General features: G+C 42.5%; 1 pseudogene; it reads right to left on the bottom strand.

Moving 5' to 3' along the window:
- Positions 1 to 303: 303 nt before the first annotated feature.
- LOC115140414 (uncharacterized) lies at positions 304 to 15,596 on the bottom strand (annotated as a pseudogene).
- Between the last annotated feature and the right edge of the window lie 487 nt (positions 15,597 to 16,083).

The raw sequence follows: 16,083 nt of genomic DNA, 5'->3' as shown, positions 1-16,083 counted from the left end.
GAGGTTTCTGTAGCTGATAGGGTGGGTATATACTGGAGAACAGAGGTTTCTGTAGCTGATAGGGTGGGTATATACTGGAGAACAGAGGTTTCTGTAGCTGATAGGGTGGGTATATACTGGAGAACAGAGGTTTCTGTAGCTGATAGGGTGGGTATATACTGGAGAACAGAGGTTTCTGTGATAGGGTGGGTATATACTGGAGAACAGAGGTTTCTGTAGCTGATAGGGTGGGTATATACTGGAGAACAGAGGTTTCTGTAGCTGATAGGGTGGGTATATACTGGAGAACTGTAGCTGATAGGTTTATACTGGAGCTTTCTGAGCTGATAGGGTGGGTATATACTGGAGAACAGAGGTTTCTGTAGCTGATAGGGTGGGTATATACTGGAGAACAGAGGTTTCTGTAGCTGATAGGGTGGGTATATACTGGAGAACAGAGGTTTCTGTAGCTGATAGGGTTTCTGGCTGATATATACTGGAGAACAGAGGTTTCTGTAGCTGATAGGGTGGGTATATACTGGAGAACAGAGGTTTCTGTAGCTGATAGGGTGGGTATATACTGGAGAACAGAGGTTTCTGTAGCTGATAGGAGTGGGGCTGATAGGGTGTATATACTGGAGAACAGAGGTTTCTGTAGCTGATAGGGTGGGTATATACTGGAGAACAGAGGTTTCTGTAGCTGATAGGGTGGGTATATACTGGAGAACAGAGGTTTCTGTAGCTGATAGGGTGGGTATATACTGGAGAACAGAGGTTTCTGTAGCTGATAGGGTGATATACTGGGAACAGAGGTTTCTGGGCTGATAGGGTGGGTATATACTGGAGAACAGAGGGTTTCTGTAGCTGATAGGGTGGGTATATACTGGAGAACAGAGGTTTCTGTAGCTGATAGGGTGGGTATATACTGGAGAACAGAGGTTTCTGTAGCTGATAGGGTGGGTATATACTGGAGAACAGAGGTTTCTGTAGCTGATAGGGTGGGTATATACTGGAGAACAGAGGTTTCTGTAGCTGATAGGGTGGGTATATACTGGAGAACAGAGGTTTCTGTAGCTGATAGGGTGGGTATATACTGGAGAACAGAGGTTTCTGTAGCTGATAGGGTGGGTATATACTGGAGAACAGAGGTTTCTGTAGCTGATAGGGTGGGTATATACTGGAGAACAGAGGTTTCTGTAGCTGATAGGGTGGGTATATACTGGAGAACAGAGGTTTCTGTAGCTGATAGGGTGGGTATATACTGGAGAACAGAGGTTTCTGTAGCTGATAGGAGAACAGAGGGTATATACTGGAGAACAGAGGTTTCTGTAGCTGATAGGGTGGGTATATACTGGAGAACAGAGGTTTCTGTAGCTGATAGGAGAACAGAGGTTTCTGTAGCTGTATATATACTGGAGAACAGAGGTTTCTGTAGCTGATAGGGTGGGTATATACTGGAGAACAGAGGTTTCTGTAGCTGATAGGGTGGGTATATACTGGAGAACAGAGGTTCTGTAGCTGATAGGGTGGGTATATACTGGAGAACAGAGGTTTCTGTAGCTGATAGGGTGGGTATATACTGGAGAACAGAGGTTTCTGTAGCTGATAGGGTGGGTATATACTGGAGAACAGAGGTTTCTGATAGCTGAGAACAGAGTTTCTGTAGCTGATAGTGGGTATATACTGGAGAACAGAGGTTTCTGTAGCTGATAGGGTGGGTATATACTGGAGAACAGAGGTTTCTGTAGCTGATAGGGTGGGTATATACTGGAGAACAGAGGTTTCTGTAGCTGATAGGGTGGGTATATACTGGAGAACAGAGGTTTCTGTAGCTGATAGGGTGGGTATATACTGGAGAACAGAGGTTTCTGTAGCTGATAGGGAGAACAGAGGTTTCTGTAGCTGATAGTATATGGACTGGAGAACAGAGGTTTCTGTAGCTGATAGGGTGGGTATATACTGGAGAACAGAGGTTTCTGTAGCAGATAGGGTGTGTATATACTGGAGAACAGAGGTTTCTGTAGCTGATAGGGTGGGTATATACTGGAGAACAGAGGTTTCTGTAGCTGATAGGGTGGGTATATACTGGAGAACAGAGGTTTCTGTAGCTGATAGGGTGGGTATATACTGGAGAACAGAGGTTTCTGTAGCTGATAGGGTGGGTATATACTGGAGAACAGAGGTTTCTGTAGCTGATAGGGTGGGTATATACTGGAGAACAGATGTTTCTGTAGCTGATAGGGTGGGTACATACTGGAGAACAGAGGTTTCTGTAGCTGATAGGGTGGGTATATACTGGAGAACAGAGGTTTCTGTAGCTGATAGGGTGGGTATATACTGGAGAACAGAGGTTTCTGTAGCTGATAGGGTGGGTATATACTGGAGAACAGAGGTTTCTGTAGCTGATAGGGTGGGTATATACTGGAGAACAGAGGTTTCTGTAGCTGATAGGGTGGGTATATACTGGAGAACAGAGGTTTCTGTAGCTGATAGGGTGGATATATACTGGAGAACAGAGGTTTCTGTAGCTGATAGGGTGGGTATATACTGGAGAACAGAGGTTTCTGTAGCTGATAGGGTGGGTATATACTGGAGAACAGATGTTTCTGTAGCTGATAGGGTTGGTACATAATGGAGAACAGATGTTTCTGTAGCTGATAGGGTGGGTATATACTGGAGAACAGAGGTTTCTGTAGCTGATAGGGTGGGTATATACTGGAGAACAGAGGTTTCTGTAGCTGATAGGGTGGGTATATACTGGAGAACAGAGGTTTCTGTAGCTGATAGGGTGGGTATATACTGGAGAACAGAGGTTTCTGTAGCTGATAGGGTGGGTATATACTGGAGAACAGAGGTTTCTGTAGCTGATAGGGTGGATATATAATGATAACAGAGGTTTCTGGGTACATTCTGGAGACCCGAGGCTCTACTTTACCTTGGGAGATCTTGGTGTCAAACTCCAGCAGAGGGTAGAGGTTGTCAGGCAGCACCCGTGTGAACCTAGGAGTTCTGCTCCAGGAAGATCCAGTGATGGACCAGCCTCTTCCTTTGGAGGAAGCTCTGCACGTGCCCTCGGTACACCACATTGCCTGACACTATGTACTGCCTGAGGGATGACCAGAGAGATGCACTCCAGACATTTCTAATGGCCATATGGCTAATATGAATGAATATTAAGTAATGACAGAAAATGCATGACAAAATTTTTTGATCAATTCCAAAATGGTCATATTCCTGATCCAAATGAAACACTTAATGAAAGAGTGAAACAAACACAAAAAATCAATTCATGAATAGGTGGGTGGCCCTGAATTGAGACACCTTGGAGTAGCAATGAAAGAGTATTTTCAGTCCTCTTTTCTTCCATCCAATCTCTACTGTGAGGATCATTATTTTCAAAGCAGGGATGAATTTCACATGATCAAACCACATAGGGACAGGAGAACAACAGAATGTGCAAGAAAACGGAGTAAATGGGTAACTCCATGAAGGCAATTTGTCATCTCTTAGAAGAAAGAAAAAAAACTGCCCAAAGTAACTTTCAGAGAGCTCAAGTTATTCTCTCCACAGTGCCTTAAATTTGGATTAAGCGAATACGTAATGACTCGCCCAGACAGGATGGAGACTCTGAATACTAAGGGCATTGAAAATATTACATTGATAATACCATGGTGAAAGATTGTTTTATTCACAAGTGGTTATTACATGTAGTCCTGCAGCCAGTCAGTGTTTCATTTAGACTCCTGTAACTTCAAAAAGGTGCAATCTGTGATTGAAACATCCCTGTTTGTTTGTTTTTTTATTAATTAAATGCCTCAAGAATTTAGTTCAACTGTCTAAAGCCATCAGAACCCCGAAAAATAAGCTTGTTTTTATACCTTTGTTTATAATAACATTGTTAATAAAACACTGTATAGCTTCAAAACATGGTTAAAACTATAATCTCATGGATGGTTCTTGCATTCACAGCTCTGTAGATTCATTTGAGAATGGTCTCCAGGCACAGCCCTAAACTTTTTGCTAAATCTGTGGCGGGGTGTCTGGTTTGAACTATAGATTACCACTTTAAGAATCACAATGAGCCTGGAAATATGTAATTCATCCCTGGGGTAAAAGATTCAGGCTCTGAGTTATGGGCTTCTGTTGAACTCCTCTGTATAGGTCGAGAGGATGAGCAGTCTTGAAGTTCAAACATATCATTGACTGACAGTGGATAGTGCTGGGTCCTGTGCTGCAGGCAATGTGTTTGAAGCTACCAGCTGTGCCCTGATTACACAGCACTCTCTCCCCAGGCTTCAAAGCATAGCTAACGAGTTTTTAACCAACTAACAGTATAGCTCCATATTCCCTCTGAATAGGATCTGAAATGCATAAGAGTTAGGCGGTAAGCCATATATACCGTACCCCCGGGGTATTTTGAAATACCCTGGTATGATTTTCAATACCATTGAAAAAAATTACTTTAAATTTTACATTTTCATATTTAATTTATCAATTAAAACGGTCAAAAATATGAAAAATAGCTCTGTTGCAAAGAGCAATTTCTCAAGCAAGAATTTCACTGGGACTGTCTGGGAGAGGTCTGAGTCAAGAGGGGAAAACTGAAAACCATCTGTTATTGGTAGAGAGGTTTGGAACTCTTTCTTATTGGTCCATTCACCAATTACCGGCTGATGAGGTCACCAGGCAGGCCAAATCTCCATCCCACTAGAACAGGCAGAAATGTCTAGTAATCTTTTCAAACAGCTCTTACACTAAAAGGGCAGTATCATTTTCACAGTATTATTCCAACCTCAGCGTGGAAATATACATAAAAATACAGGGAAACATTTGACTGCACTGGGCCTTTAAACTGCAACCACTTATTTGCTTTGACCTCAAAGTGCTTTCACCACACCGTCCCACTAGTTTATATTATAATATGCTTGCATGCACTCATTAGCATTTTACATGTTTGCTAATCGTCGGACTACAGAGGCTCAGTGTAGTCCTGGGATGGCACAAGAACAGTATGACAATCTGGATACCGCTCAAGCCTAACCCTGATTAGTTATCTGGATCTGATTAACTATACAGAACAAAAATATAATCGCAACGTGTACATTGTTGGTGTCATATTTCATGAGCTGAAATAAAATATCCCAGAAACGTTTGACGCACAAGAAGCTTATTTGTGCAAAAATAATGTTTACATCCCTGTTAGTGAGCATTTCTCCTTTGCCAAGATATGCCACACCTGTCAGGTGGATGGATTATCAAGAAGCTGATTAAACAGCATGATCATTACACAGGTGCACCTTGTGCTGGGGACAATAAAAGGCCACTAAAATAGGCAGTTTTGTCACACAACACAATGCCACAGATATCTCAAGTTTTGAGGGAGTGTGCAAATGGTATGCTGTCCACCAGAGCTGTTGACCGAGAATTTAATGATCATTTATCTCCGTCATTTTAGAAAATTTGGCAGTAAGTCCAACCGGCCTCACAACCACAGGCAACGTGTAACAACGCCAGCCCAGGACCTCCACATCCAGCTTCTTCACCTGCAGCATAGTCTGAGACCAGCCACCCGAACAGCTGATATAACTGTGAATTTCTGCACAAACAGTCAGAAACTGTCTCAGGGAAGCTCATCTGTGTGCTCGTTGTCCTCACTATGGTCTTGACCTGACTGCAATTTGGCATCGTAACTGACTTCAGTGGGCAAATGCTCACTTTCGAAGGCCACTGTCATGCTGGAGAAGTGTGGATGAATCCCGGTTTCAACTGAACTGGGCAGATGGCAGACAGCGTGTATGGAATCGTGGGGTGAGTGGTTTGCTGATGTGAACGTTGTGACCAGTGTTCCATGGTGGAGGTGGGGTTATGGTATGGGCAGGCATACGGCAATTTGAATGCACAGAGATACCGTGACGAGATCCTGAGGCCCGCCAATATCCAGCAACTTCGCACAGCCATTGAAGAGGAGTGGGACAACATTCCACAGGCCACAAGCCTGATTCAATTCTATGCTAAGAAGATGTGTCACGCTGCATGAGGCAAACAGTTGCCACACCAGATACTGACTGGTTTCCTGATCCACGCCCCTACCTATGTTTTTTTTAAGGTATCTGTGACCAACAGATGCATATCTGTATTCCCATTCATATGAAATCCATAGATTAGGGCCTAATGAATTCATTTAAATTGGCGGATTTCCTTACATGAACTGAAACTCAGTAAAATCTTTGAAATTGTTACATGTTGCATTTGTCTTCTGTGTAATAATCATATACTTGTAGTAGGGCAGTCTGTCGATTTTTTTCCAGTTGATGGCAGTCTCTTTAGGGTGCACACTTGGGCCATCTGGACCTTGGCCACCTGCCAGAACCTCTTGTGCTCCACCAGGGTCTCCTGTATCTCCCTCAGCAGCAGGTACACGCCCTCCAGGGTGTCCTCGTACACCTGCACTCAGTCAATCCCTAATCCATCTGTAACGGTTCTCCTCGTCATCTGAGGAAGAGTTGTCAAGATCGGACCAATGCGCAGCGTGGTAGGTGTCCATGTTAATATTTAATAAATCAACTGAACACTGAATAACAAAACAACAAAGAGAGTGCAACGAAACAGTCCTGTAAGGTGCAAACACACAAAAGAGAAGACAACTACCCACAAATCAAGTGGGAAAAACAGGCTACCTAAGTATGATTCTCAATCAGAGACAACGATTGACAGCTGCCTCTGATTGAGAACCATACCAGGCCAAACACATAGAAAACCAAAACTAGAACAACACATAGAATGCCCACCCCAACTCACGCCCTGACCAACCTAAACAAGAAACATAACAAAGGAACTAAGGTGACACCATCAGACAATCATACAGTAGAATTTAGGAATATCTAACACTACAGCAGCCTATATGCCACTGTCATCCAAGCAAATTCCTAATGCCAAAGTTGTGTTTTTCCAATTCTATACATCAAGTAAACTAGCTGGGAAAAAACAATCCCATCCATAATTGCTCATACAAACCACTAATGTGCCAAATGCCAATATGATTGTATAAATTGTATTGATAACACTGTCCTTGACTGTATCGCTGGCTATTGCTATAGAGTACAAGCCTGCAGCTAGCCTGTATTCACACATGAAGTGTAATTGAGTGGGACGTGCATTGATATGTCTATAATCCATTTAGCAGGACATTACATGGGTCTAGGCGCTTCCTGCAGCCTGCTCAAGCTGTGACCTGTGAAATCACCAGCACAGAGCTGATGATCTGGAGATGCTTAACGGAAGGAGATGCACACTGATGGAATACTAAAGAAACCACTGAATAAATGCCAAAAATGTCATTTTTATACAAGCAGTTTGGCAAAGGAAATGATCATTGTCCTCCATAATGTTGAAAAGAATATGGCATCTCTCATCTTTTTATCAATAGTGTTGACAAAAACACAACGAGTGCTTTCATTTCGGTAGGTGCACTACACATTACACTCCACTAATGTTCCCTGAAATGTAGTCATTTAGAGAGTGACTGCCGCTAAAAACCGACTAATCCCTTACCTGTGACATCGAGTCAGAGACATTTATTCTAGTGTCAAAACTGACTACAAAGTGTAAATAGGATAATTTTGGTCAAAGTCAGTCTAGTCTAAAGCTGAGTTTGAAACCTCTGCATCACGACGAGTAAATTAAGGTTGGGTTTGGATTACAATTAGTCCCCTTTTGCCAAGCTCCACGTGCTAATCACTCATCCGCCCACTTCGCTTCCCTTCATTAAATGGGGCTCAGTTGTTTCATTACCCCCAACCAACGTGTTCAAAGGATCACAGCCATTTGGGACTGAAAAGCCCTACCATGCAATGCATGCCTCCAGCAGGATGCACCAGCCTGGTCTCATAGACTAGTCGTAACATAGTAAATATTAGGGCCTCCCGAGTGGCGCAGCAGTCTAAGGGAGATCAATGAGTGGCGACCAGTAGACCCATGTGGCTTCGACCTTCGCATGGCTCTCGACCTTCGCCTCCCCTGAGTCTGTCGGGGAGTTGCAGCAATGGGACAAGACTGTCAATACAAATTGGATTTCATGAAAAAGCAGTAAAGAAAAACACTAAAATTAGTATGATATGCTAACTTTGGTTTGGTTACTTAAGACAGGTTACTTTAAGGCCAAAACGGGTAAGGTGGTTGGTCGGGGAGGATGAGTGGGCGTATATCGCGAATGTCTAGCAACCCAAATGTTGCCTGTTTGAAATCTCATTACAGACTATTTACTTTGCATGTTAGCTAACCCTAACCTTAACCACTAGCCCAGCTAACGTTATCCACCTTGCTAGCGTTAGCCACCCTACCTAGCTCAATACAACTCGGATTTGGCTTAGAAACACGATAACATTTCAAAAGGTAAATAATTTGTAGAAAAACCTTTTGTCGTGTTTGTGATGTGGCCAGATTGACTTTAGATACAGTAGCTATAATTTTATCCAGCTAACTAAGATAGAGGGGACCACCGTATTTTAGCTAGCTAACATTACTAGCTATTTGACAAACTTGTGCGTGATGGGACAAGGACATCCCTGCCGGCCAAACCCTCCCCTAACCCGGACAACGCTGGGCTAATTGTGCGCTGCCTCATGGGTCTCCCGGTCACCACTCATGGGTCTCCCGGTCGCGGCCGGCTGGACAGAGCATGGACTCAAACCAGGATCTCTAGTAACAGCAAAATGCAACATCGAAAGTAAATTTGACAACATAATAAAGCAAAGTTATTTCCTACCAATTATGTTCATCCACTCCAAGTTAGCAATTGTAATTTAGACAAAACAGTCACATTATTCTCTGAGGTGCAAAGCTTATTTAATGCACAAATAAATATTGGCTGAAACTATGGTGGTACTAGCTAACTCATGTGACTACAACAGTGTACTAACTAGCAGCAACAAACTCAAACCAACACAGGGCCATAGCAAAACACGTCACAGTTGGTTGGTTGCAAAGTGTAACAGCATCACTGGCCTGAATCTAATCGAATCTGGAGCTAGTCCGTCTACATCTGTAAAGCATAGAATTAACTTCTAAGCCAGAATACGTTTCTCAAGCATGGTTTATTATTGAAGGATGATGACAATCATTTAACCTGTTTTTCTATTAGACAAAGTGGGCAGTTGGGTGCCAGAGTGATCCCCTGGTCATGAATGGATGCTGGGACCTAACAGACGCAGCAAAGGTGGGTATCATAACATGTCCAGCAATGTGATTGCAATGGTTTAGCAACCTCAAAATCATTTCATTCACTGTTCACTTACCATGTTCACAGCTTGTCAAGCAAGACCTCAGAATGAAAGTGTGAAATGTGACAAGTACCCTTGTGACACCGCCTCCATTGTTGCCAGAGTCTCCCTTAACTCCAATGAAAAGGACACATCATCACGAGGTCTCTGATAGTGACCAGAGTTACTACCTTGATGAAAGACTGCTTCATCGACGACAGGTAGTGTGTTATGTGAAAAGTTGTATTCAAAGATACAATACCCAGCTTGATAAAATAGTAGGCCAATTCCCCAGCCAAGCAGATACAACTAGTAGTCATTTTGGTTGTGAAGTGCATTAGCGTTGTCCTTTCTTTAGAACCAAAATGCAATTTACCACTTGGCTATCTAATATAAATCACCTTGTCACAGATTCTCCCAGTCAACACCACCTCATAAGATTGCCTGCTGCAGTTGTTCAAGAGATACCAGTTTGAGCCGAACATGCAGCACAGAGAAGACCAACAAGGAGGCCCTCATCAGCATCATGCAGACATGCCCTCGCTGTGAGCATTCGCTGTGTGCATATAACGTCCAGGGCATAACCTAGTCTGGTAGAACCAGCCTGATTGCGGTGTTCACCATTCTATTTCACTGCACATTTATGATATCTGGAGTGAAACAGAAAGGTGAATGAAGCGATCAGGTTGGTTCCCCCAGGCTAATCATAACCATTATTGATCAGTGGTGTAAAGTACTTAAGTAAAAAATACTTTAAAGTACTACATAAGCAGTTTTTTTGTGGTATCTGTACTTTATTTAACTGTTGATATTTTTGACAACTTTTACTTTTACTTTACTACATTCCTAAAGAAAATAACTCCATATATTTTCCCTGACACCCAAAAGTACTCGTTACATGTAGAGGGCTTAGCAGGACAGGGAAATGGTCCAGTTCACGCACTTACCAAGGAAACACGTGGTCATCCCTACTGCCTCTGATCTGGCGGACTCACTAAAAACAAATGCATAGTTTGTTAATGATGTCTGGGTGTTGGAGTGTACACCTTGGCTATCCGTACATTTTAAAATCAAGAACATGGTGCCATCTGCTTTGCTTAATGTAAGGGATTTCAAATTATTCACACTTTTACTACTTAAGTATATTTTAACATATACATTTACTTTTGATACTTAAGTATATTTAGAAGCAAATACTTTTACTCAAGTAGTATTTCACTGGGTGACTTTCACTTTTACTTGAGTAACTTTCTATTAAGGTATCTATACTTTTACTCAAGTATGACAATTGGGTACTTCTTTCACCACTGCCACTGATCATGTAAATCAGTGTTCTGTCTGTCTGTCTGGTCTGGCCTGTCTGTCTGATCAGTATCTTTGAGGAGGGGCCAGGAGCTGATCTATGCTGCTATAGCCATCACTGGGGGCTCTGGCAAAGAACTCACCAACATTTGTCAAAGTCCAGACTGACAGACGGGCTTGATACCGATGTCTCTAAATGGAGATAGACCTAGCAGAAGGCATCACATTTTTTACTAGACAACTTTTACTTAGTCCTTTCTTATTATTGAATTGAATGGTATCAGTCAATATGGGGAGGGAGAAACCCTGTGTATTCTGCACCAGGATCAGGGAACTCCTGTTGTATATGGGACACCACACGACCACTGGCATGTTTGCCAAGATAGCCCCATTACCACCAGACAAAATGCCGATAGGCACAGTATCTGTATCAGCTGGGAATGCACTTAACAATTAAGGCCACCAGTGGATTGCACATGGAGAAATAGTTCTCCACCATCTGAATTCCTGGGAGGAAGGAGAATAGACACTTGGCATGAAAGCCAGTGGCCTTTGTTCAAGACCTGTCATAGTACAACAGATAGCAGAGCAGAACACAGGGTAACGCTCTATAGAAGAGCCTCAGTGTCAAGGGAGAGGCTTATTCATTTCCCTACTCACTGCATCCAATTAATAATGTATAAAGAAGTGATACCATTAACAGTAATAAGTCAAGGTGGTATGATATTATTCTTGGGGCATAGAAATTGAAAATAACCTTAATGAGTGAAGAATATTTATGAGCACGCAAGAGTGGGTGCCCGTTCTGAAACAAATCCAGAGTAAGCACAAGGTTTGATCCACTCAGCGCAGTCAATCGAATCAGAGTGCCATGACTGCATAACGTTAGCATAAAGTAGAATAAAAGTATAGGGTGCGAGGCGCAACATCTCAAAGCGTTACTCACCGACAGTGCCGTCGCCCCGGGCCAGCTTCCCACTCCAGTAGTCGGTGGTGATGCGTTAGAGCGAGGCCAGGTAGTGAACGTCACACAGCGTGCCTCCCCAGGACGCCACCTTCCTCTTGCTTTGCTTCCGCCACTGTAGGCCCTGAGCTGCCTGTCGAAGGACAGCGGCTGTTGCCATGAGGTAAAGAGCCACTGGAATCGACACTGGGTGTAATGACTGAACATGGTCTCCAGCTCACGGTGGTCTGGTAGAGGGGGGGGGCTGCCTCAGGGTAGAAACCTTTAGCACAAGTGGATGCACTGCATGTCAAGGGTGAAATTGCATTTATGCTCCAATACATGGATAACGCCACAACAGTCCCCATCTAAATCTAGTGGAGACCAAAAACTACAGGGAAAACAGGACTCATTTTGAAATGAACACAAATCCATTCCTGTCTGCCACTTACAGAAATGTAGAGTTTGTAAAAATGTATTTTAGGATCATGAAATGGAACATACAGTATACGAGTAAGGGAGGCCTTTAGGTCATTAGCTCCCATTAACATTGCCCTGCCTATAGGCCAATGCAGTTGATTTCAGATGGTGTATGAAGGGTAGGACTAGTGCTCCAGTTCGGAGGGTACAGTATAACATAATAATCCGGAGGGAGACAGCTCGGAGACTGAAACCATTTGTGACTAGTTTCCGCTCCCCATATCACCAGCCGATAAAAACACTTTGAAGCGACTCAGCAGTGCAAAAAATTGGATAACCTTTTTTTCCCTCAACGGCTTCAATCATAGACAGACTGCCTGTAATAAACCAAAATCCTGCAAGCGGATACAGCTCAAAAGTTTCTCCAGAGTAAAATGCCAATGTCGAGCTTCCCAGTACAGCATTCTAAAGATTGGATATGATGAGTCAGATGAGGGCTCTGCTTTGAGGATTAAATCAAGTCATTGCTTACAGGTGTGGTGTCAAACTACTGAAAAAGAACTAAACATGTTTTCTTTATCCATTGGGAACAACCATGTTCCTGGCCAGAATTCACACATAACTTGGCCATAGCCACGTCACAACAGTCACGAGCCTTCATCTGCACTGCCAAAAAGTCCATCTGTATAACAAATCTGGCATGCAGCTCATATCAGGCAATAAAGGACATTACCACCTTTGAATCCCATTGCGTTCACAGTGAATAATCTAATTATAATTCATAACTGGCTGTGGAAAGCAGACTAGTCCTAAAATTGATCCCTGTAAAAGTAAAAAATGGTATGCCCCATATGACCTTGCCTAATAAATGAGACTGAAACCAATTCACAGTCTTGTGCACGTGCCTTTGGTCACAAGCAAACAAATCTTGATTGGCACCCACAGAGACCTACGTTTTGAAGTCTGTTTTAACAATATTTTCCTGTGGATATTTTGTCCCAAATTGACACACAAGTACCAACCTATGGACAATCGGCAAAGTAAGTTCAAATCATTTTAGTCAACATTTGTGTCAGACAAGGGACGTTTAGGCTTTTTCTATGTAAATATGCGTGGTTCTGCCTGCACAATGGAAGGCATCGGGATCACATATGACGTACCATAGTTCTGTAGTTGGTTGAGTACATGCTGGAAAACGTTGGCAATGCTTCCGCGATGCTCAAGAGCAGTGGTGTAAAGTACTTAAGTAAAAATACTTTAAGTAGTTTTTTGGGGTATCTGTACTTTACTTTAATATTTATATGTTATATCTTTTACTTCCCTACATTCCTTAAGAAAATATTGTCATTTTTAATCCATACATTTTCCTTGACACCCAAAAGTACTAGTTACATTTCGAATGCTTAGCAGGACAGGAAAATGGTCCAATTCACGCACTTATCAACAGAACATCCCTGGTCATCCCTACTGCCTCTGATCTGCCTGACACACATGCTTCGTTTGTAAATTATGTCAATGTTGGAGTGTCACTCTGACTATCCGTCAAAAAAAAGATAAAAAAAGAACATTTTGAAATTATTTATAATTTTACTTTTACTAAGTACATTTAAAACCAAATACTTTTAGACTTTTACTCAAGTAGAATTTTATTGGGGGACTTTTACTTGAGTCATTTTCTATTAAGGGATCTTTACTTTTGTTCAAGTATGACAATTGGGTACTTTTTCCACTACTGCTCAAGAGCCAAGTAATACAGCTCCTTCCATTCAAACTTCAGCATGTTTCCCTCATCATCATCTTTGTCTGTCAAATAAGAACAAAACACTGTTGTAATATTCAAGTGACAAACATTCCTCCACTACCTTCCAAACTTTCATTCAGGACAATATGTGTGGCAGCAGGGGCGTAGGCCTCTGGAGAGGCAAGCCCAGCCAATCGGATTGGTCTTTACTTGTCAGTGTTCCAAACAGGACATTATACTTTTTACCTAAACATGCAAACACCATCAGATATAATTCATAGCAAACAGTGCACTGTTTTAATCAGATTAGATAAATATAATAGAACAGATTAACCGGAATGTCATTCACTCTCACGGGATGGGTTGCCAAAAATATCTAACTGAAAGCCACATATGTCACTGTCCTTCAATAGCTATATGCACCATGCCACTGCTTATTTCATTTGTTCATTTAGCAAGCAAGATAGCTCATAATCCAGTGCATTTTATCACAGTCAACGCACCTGTATTTTAGCTTTAAAAAAGCCAAATTCTCTCTTAGCCCATGGCAAAATGTGTAGAATAGCGTGAGATAAGATATAAAACTACACATCTTCCTTTGCCCCATGGCAAAATGTTTAGTGTTGCAGGAAATAAGATATAAAACTGCAAATTGTTCTCTTTGCCCATGGCAAAATATTATGGGTAACAATGTGTCACAATGGGTAAATTAAGGTTGGGTTTTGATTTGAGGATGTACATTTTGCCCACCAACATGGGTGAACAGCTGCGATGATTGTTCTCTATCCAATAGCATAAACAGCGAGACAGACTTGCCCAGCAGCCAGACTTTGTTTACATTAGACAACACATCGCACATTTAGTTTACTTGAGAAATACTACACCAAACACCTTGAATGTAAAATGTGCAAATAAAACATACTCTGCAAAAACGTCAAATTGATTACAGATTTCTTGTTCTTAAATTCATTCTGGTGATATTGAGGACGTGAACTAGGCTTCCGCATCTACAGTATGTTATTGGGGACAAACATTAATCAAACAGGACCACCTTGAAGACTAAAATCTTGTTTTTCTAATGAGCAACAGAAAAACACATGTTCCGTGGCTCTATATCACAACGGGTGTCAACTCTTTGTCACCAAACTGACAATAGATATAGAACTTTACAACTTCCTGAAAATAAATGAACTCACCTTGGATATGACCTTCCAACACATCCTTCTCAATTCCCAATAAGCTCTCTATGTCAGAGCAGGGCAGTCTCATTGAGGGCAGATGAAACATTTCCTCCAGAACCAGCCACTGGGTCCAGTGCTTGTGTGATGGGAACGGAATGTCTGCAAACAGCTTCTCCTGGAGTGGCCGGTTACAGTCTTGGCTGTGATGGAGCAGTTGGCGGTGACAAACGGGACTCCAAATGACGTCTGTGTAAAGAGGAGAAGCTACAAGTGATGAACGTGAACTTTATTCATTCACAAAAAAGGATCAGCATATCTCGGTTCCATCTAAAAACATTTACTGAAGTCTAATACTACTAAAGTTTTAAATTACCTGTAAGTGTCTTGTCCAGAGTGAGTTGCAGGAACAAATTCGAAAAAAGGTTAGGCAGGTGCTGCCAACCCTCAAGAGAGACGTGGAATCCAGCTGCCATAGGTTGAGAATAAAGACTTTGTCACTCAAGTCTAGTATCCCCGTGTTTGAGCTTTCATGTGTCTACTCCCGTTGCCTGCTTTCTTCTTTGACCTCAAACGAGGTTGCGGATTAAAGAGAACACTGTCCCTGCAACTCATTCTCCCATCTCCCGTCGTGCACTTTTGCCACCTGCCATAGTCAGCCATTCTTGAGAGGGATTTAACATTTAAGAACGTACCATTGTTGCAGTCAAAAGGGGAAGTAACCTGGGAATGTCGCACCTGGGTACGGGGAATGCTTGATTGAGTTTGCCCGGCATGCCGTGAGCTACACTACATGACCAAAAAGTATGTGGACACCAGCTCGTTGAACATCTCATTCCAAAATCATGGCCATTAATATGGAGTTGGTCCCCCCTTTGCTGCTGTAACAGTCTCTACTCTTCCGGGAAGACTTTCCACTAGATGTTTGAACATTGCTGCAGGGACTTGCTTCCATTCAGCCACAAGAGCATTGGTGAGGTCGGGCACTGATGTTGGGCGATTAAACCTAGTTCGCAGTCGGCATTCCAATTCATCCCAAAGTGGTTCAATGTGGTTGAGGTCAGGGCTCTGTGCTAGCCAGTCAAGTTCTTCCACTCCAATCTCGACAAACCATTTCTGTATAGACCTTGCTCTGTGCATGGGGCCATTGTCATGCTGAAACAGGAAAGGGCCTTTCCCAAACTGTTGCCACAAAGTTGGAAGCACAGAATCGTCTATAATGTCACTGTATGCTGTAGCTTTAAGATTTCCTATCACTGGAAC

This window comes from Oncorhynchus nerka, linkage group LG13, assembly GCF_034236695.1.
Source record: "Oncorhynchus nerka isolate Pitt River linkage group LG13, Oner_Uvic_2.0, whole genome shotgun sequence".
Taxonomy (NCBI): domain Eukaryota; kingdom Metazoa; phylum Chordata; class Actinopteri; order Salmoniformes; family Salmonidae; genus Oncorhynchus; species Oncorhynchus nerka.
Note: the sequence above shows the minus strand (reverse complement) of the source record. Positions and strands in the feature narration are given on the sequence as shown.